Below are 5,827 nucleotides of genomic sequence, written 5' to 3'. Positions count from 1 at the left end.
AATAATTTTACTATTCTTGATCGTTTTCAAACATCTTATTCTAGGTGCTCTTGCCTTCCCAACTTCTGTCTGTGTCTCCAACATCCGCTCCGGCATCCTTCCCTCTTCCATCGTCTTAACAAGTCCAAACCATTTAAGTTTATCCCTCTCTATTCTGTCGAAAAGCTGTTCCACTTGGATTCCTTCCTGATGTCCTCATTTATTACCCTGCCTTTTCATGTCTTTCCTATCATACCACTTAAAATTTCATTTCACTGGCATGGATTTTATTCTCCGGTCATTTTGTTAGTGTCCAGGTCTTCGCTGCATGTCCTTTCTCCAATCATATTACTTACACTCTGATAGAATACATTTCCCATTTGAATCCTTTTCCTGATCTCCCTGTCCAGCCCTACATCCTGCATAAGTTCGTTTCGCAAGTATACTTGAAACTTTCCACAGTTTCTTGGTTTGTTCGTTGTTTTCATAATTCCCTTCCCTTTATCCTCTAGTCAACCCATTGTCTTACCTTACTCGATTACACGCTGATTTCAGTAATTGATTTTATGTAATCTCACTCAAAATGTCAAGCTGTCCTTGTACTTTCTATCTGTTGGCTCCCCACATCAAAATATCATTTTCAAACAGCATTGCCTTCAGCTCCCTCTCCCCGTATTTCATGTTTGCATAAACATTATGAACCGTGATAGTATAACTTCAAATTAGAGTCTTCTTCCTTTTCCCAACCTTTTTCCCAGTTAACTGGGTTCAGCTTTCTCCGGATTCCCTCTGTGACGTTAATTCTATGCGGAGGGATGTTTTCACTATTCCATATTTCTGTGGTGGTTAGTAGTCCTGTATGTTGTACGTAACTGAAGAATGTATTAAAATGAACATGAACACCCATTTTCCAAGCCGGAGTAATTAACCATACGCAGTTAAAATACTTGTCTCGGCCTGGAATCAAACCCAAGATGCTTAGGAACAAATGCCAGTAGGCTGACCATTCAAAACTAGAATGCTGAAACCTATTAAAATTAAGAAGTTCCTTTAGCCATCTTCTCTCTATTATCTAAACCTAATTGAATGAACTTGGTAACTTTTAAGAGTGATCGATTAAGTATGGCTTTCTCAAACTTGATTCCTTTGTAAACAGTTAACATTTCTATGCTTTCGAGCGAGACGTGTAATCGTTGAGTACACGTTTCTACCTGACAGTCTAGTTAAAACATGAAGTGAACTAATTATAAATAACTTGGTACATAACAAAATATGTGATGATAAGGATCGTTACTGCAAGTATATACAGTACATGACTCAGATTAAACAATTGAAATTCATTTCAAGGGGAAAAAAAAAAACAGAGAAAACTTCCGTAATTATATTATTGCAGAAGTTGTCATGTGGCGTGATGTTTAAAGTGAAATAGCGTTCATGAATCACAACTATTTTTAAGACTCACGGATATTTACATTTCAGAATTCTTGAAATTGACTGGCACGGAATCGTTTATAAAGAGTTAGCGTGTACGCGGTAAAAATGGATGTAGATTATAACTAAGACCTTGAATTTCAAATCATGGAGAAATATTCCTATGGTTATACAATGCCCATTTATTTCAAATACACACACACACACACACACACACATGCATAAACTCTCGCGGATGCGTAATAGTGAAAATTATTCATGCAGAATTTCGGAGTCATAAAGAAGAAGTAGTGGCTTGTACTTTGTAAACTTACGGAAATGCTTTTTGTCACTAATGAAATTGTGAACTCTACAGATGCCAATTCTGTCGACGGCAATCGCTGTTTTCAAGCGCAGATAATTAAGGAATAAGTTTTCGGTTACCGAACAAACCTTAACCAGACATTCAGAGGACACTTTCCTAAACAGCCTCGATATCAGTGATCTAGGGATAGTGATAATGTTATTTGCTTTACGCCCCAATAACTATTTTTACGGTTTTCGGAGACGCCGAGGTGCCGGAATTTAGTCCCGCAGAACTTCTGTTACGATCAGTATATATACCGATACAAGGCTGACGTATTTGAGCACCTTCAATTACCACCGGCCTGAGTCAGGATCGAACCGGCCTAGTTGTGCTTAGAAGGCAAGCACCTCACCCGTCAGAGACCCGGTGGAGAGATAGTGATTTCGTCAAAGGCCTTTCTTTCATTCTTTCTTTCTTTCTTAGTGCGGTTACCCTCCAGGGTTGGTTTTCCCTTCCGACGCTGAGTGGACCCCGTTCCAGCCCTCGTACCACTTTTCAAATTTCGTGGCAGAGCCGGGAATCGAACCTGGGGCTCCGGGGGTGCCAGCTAATCACACTAACCACTACACCACAGAGGTGGACTCGTCAAAGATCTAATAAAATAAAATTGTCATAATAAGTGATATAGGCCTACTGGTAGAAGGTTTTGTGTGTTGAAGGAGGGAGTCGGCCGTGCGGTTAGGGGCGAGCAGCTGTGAGTTTGCTTTCGGGAGACAGTGAATTCGAACCCCACTGTCGGCAGCCCTGAAGATGTTTTCCGTTGTTTACGATTTTCACACCAGGCAAATTCTGGGGCTGCACCTTAATTAAGGCCACGGCCACTTCCTTCCCACCGGGCGAGTTGGCCGTGCGGTTACGGGCGCGCAGCTGTGAGCTTGCATCCGGGAGATAGTGGGTTCGAACCCCAATGTCGGCAGCTCTGAAGATGGTTTTCCGTGGTTTCCCATTTTCACACCAGGCAAATACTGGGGCTGTCCCTTAATTAAGGCCACGGCCACCTCCTTCCCACGCCTACCCCTTTGCTATCCCATTGTCGCCATAAGACCTGTCTGTGTCGGTGCGAAGTAAAGCCACTAGCAAAAAAATATGTAAAAACTTCAGGAATCGATATCAGTAGTTCACAATCATTACAAAAATTTATCACACTCCAGAAAAACAAATGTAAGAAAATTTCTATTTGTAATGTATTTAGAAGTATTTTTATACAATATTACATTATATTTCCACAACAATTAATGTGTATTGTGTCATTACCTCGAAACTTCGCAAGTACATCCGTGGAGATAAATAGTAAAGTTTGCCCGCGAGCTATAATAATAATAATAATAATAATAATAATAATAATAATAATAATAAAAATCGCATGAGCTGAGCAATTGCAGTCCTTCTGTAGAAGAATAAAAAGAAGAAGTGCCAATTCCTCCAGTTCGACTTACCGATCATGCTGCCATCTAGCAGCGATGAAGAGCTGGACGGAATGGTTTGTAGGAGTAGGGACTAGGGGAAAGTTTTCATTCCCCTCCGCGAAGGGGAGGGGCGGGCCACCTAGAAGGTAACGCCTTCTCTCTGGCCAGGAGATTTGGCGGGTTTGGAGGATTAATTAGGTTTGTGGGCGGGGGGGATAGGTTTGATTCTGTGAAGGAGTTGGAAGGGGGTTTCGACCTCTTGGCTAAGTATTTATTGATTTTTCGAGTTAGTACAGAATATTTACAATTTGGTGTTTTTACATATTGCTTTTCAACATTATCAGTCTTGTTCTGATGTTTCCGGTCTTCTTGCTGTTTTGGTAAAAGATTTGTCTCCAACGTATTGTTTTTACAGTTATAGTTGGGAATATATGGAAATATATCCCTTGCCCCCGGTTTGATTGTTTGAGTTTATTGGGGGCCTATTAGGATATTTACAATAGACGGTTACATATTTTACATTATTGACATTATTTACAGTTTAGATTCTTTGATATTTACATGGATATTTACATGGATATTTACAGGTTTTGTCTTAATTACATTTTCCTAGTTGTTCACCGTGCTATTTACATGTGTTGGTTTTAATTTAAATTTTACAATAATTTCTTCTTGCCTTGTTGTTGGGGGTACTCTCCTTCCGAAACATATGAGATAAATGTTAGTACATGTATTGTATACTTCTGCTATGAGGGGGGGGGGGTCCGACGAGGGCTCGTGGGGCTTTAGTTGGGGAGGGGTTGGTTGGGTTGTGGTTTGGGTAGGTTGAGGGGTTACAAGGGTTTGGGTGACGATAATTCTGTGGCGGGTAGGGTGTCACAGCTTACCTTTCTTACGTGTTGCCGCCATCGGGTGGGGGTGTGGGAGCGATAGTGGGTGGGAGTAGGCCGGGCTAACTTCGTTGAGCGAACACGGAAAGTGGTACCAGGGATGTTTATCATGCCACAGTTGGACACTGAGAGCGAAATTTTTCCCATACCTACTTAATCCTTTCCTCAGTTACCTTGCCGTGTACAAATCTTCAGAAATTCTTTCCTCATACCTAGACCTCTTGTATCTTCGATAGTAGCAGACCAAGAATTTCCTCTCTCCTGCTGCAAGGACTGGATGCCAAATCATCATGTACTTCTCTTGACTTCCAGAGCCGTTTTCAAATATCTGAAGCCTTTCGAGCGACTAACTATGCACTTTTACACATTCAAGAGATAAGGATGCTCTTATTGGGAGAGAACTTTTTTCCCAGACTTGTTCCACCACATTCCCGAAGAATCTTATGTTCGTGATTAGCTTTTTTCTTTTTTTTACGTCGCACCGACACAGACAGGTCTTATGGCAACGATGTTTTAGGAAAGGACTAGGAGTGGAAGGAAGCGATCGTTGTCTAATTAAGGTACGACCCCAGGATTTTCCTGGTGTGAAAGTGGGAAACCATCTTCTTCAGTGCTGCCGACAATGGAAGCCCGAATGCAAGCTGATAGCTACGTGACGCAAACCACTCAGCCACATAATCGGTTTCGTTGTTACTGAACGACTCTCTTTACTGGTGCAAATGTACTGAGTTTGCTTCTTAGCAGTAAACTCCATGATCGATTCCTGGCTTGCTGAAGGAATTTACTCTCGGACTATCGGCTGAAACGAGGTGAACCAGTGAGAGCAACTTAGGAGCTGAATGATATGAGATGCACTGTACTCGGTCAGAGGTGCCTAACAATATGGCTGACGACATCACCATGAAGAACTAATGATATTCCAGTATCTGTAGACCATGTGGTTGGTAGGCCAACTGTGTTTGCCACAAGGACTGATTTGCATCCGAAAGTATTCATTAAAGACATACACGGATTTGAAACACGTTATATTTCATTATTCACTGATTCCTACATCTCGAACCCTGCGCGGATATAAAAAGTAATATCCGCAGCCGCTCCGCGTCCACACCCGCATTCACGTCCGCGAATGGTTTACCGCGGATAATGTGCATATTTAACTACAGTAGCCTATATTACACCCAAGGTATTGAAACGGAGAGATCTGTTAACATAATACAATAGGCCTGCTACCTGGCACCAGAACCACTACTATCAGTAGCGGCAATTAGGGGTCTCGACGGGGGAGCAGCCCCTCCCCCCCACCCAACTTTGTGGAGAAAACATGACATTTTTATTCCATTTTAGCACGATGAAATAAGGAATTATGGGCATTATTAAATAAAAGCAATTTGTATAAGTCCTGTTGTTTATCAGCTAATTCTTTAATTTCTTTTCATTAATTATTAACAAAATTTTTAGTGATAATACGCACAAAATATCGTTCTTCGCGGCTAACCAATTTGTATAGCGCCACAAGAAGTAGTGGAGACTTTGCATGTCCTGTGAGGAAGAGTAACAGCGGTACAGTGTCTGTTAGTTTCTTAGTATGTAGTCAAATACTAAACGATTTTTAATTTTATAATCACGCCCTAACTCTATTTAATTGTAATACATGTATAATATTGTTCCTTTGGGAAAAGTTTTACTGTATAGTAAAAGCAAGCAAAGCCATATCCGTACCGGCCATGTAGGCCCTTGGAGTGGTGGAAGGTTAAGGCTTCCACTATCCGTAACTT

The sequence above is a fragment of the Anabrus simplex genome, chromosome 1 (assembly GCF_040414725.1).
Source record: "Anabrus simplex isolate iqAnaSimp1 chromosome 1, ASM4041472v1, whole genome shotgun sequence".
NCBI lineage: Eukaryota > Metazoa > Arthropoda > Insecta > Orthoptera > Tettigoniidae > Anabrus > Anabrus simplex.
Note: the sequence above shows the minus strand (reverse complement) of the source record.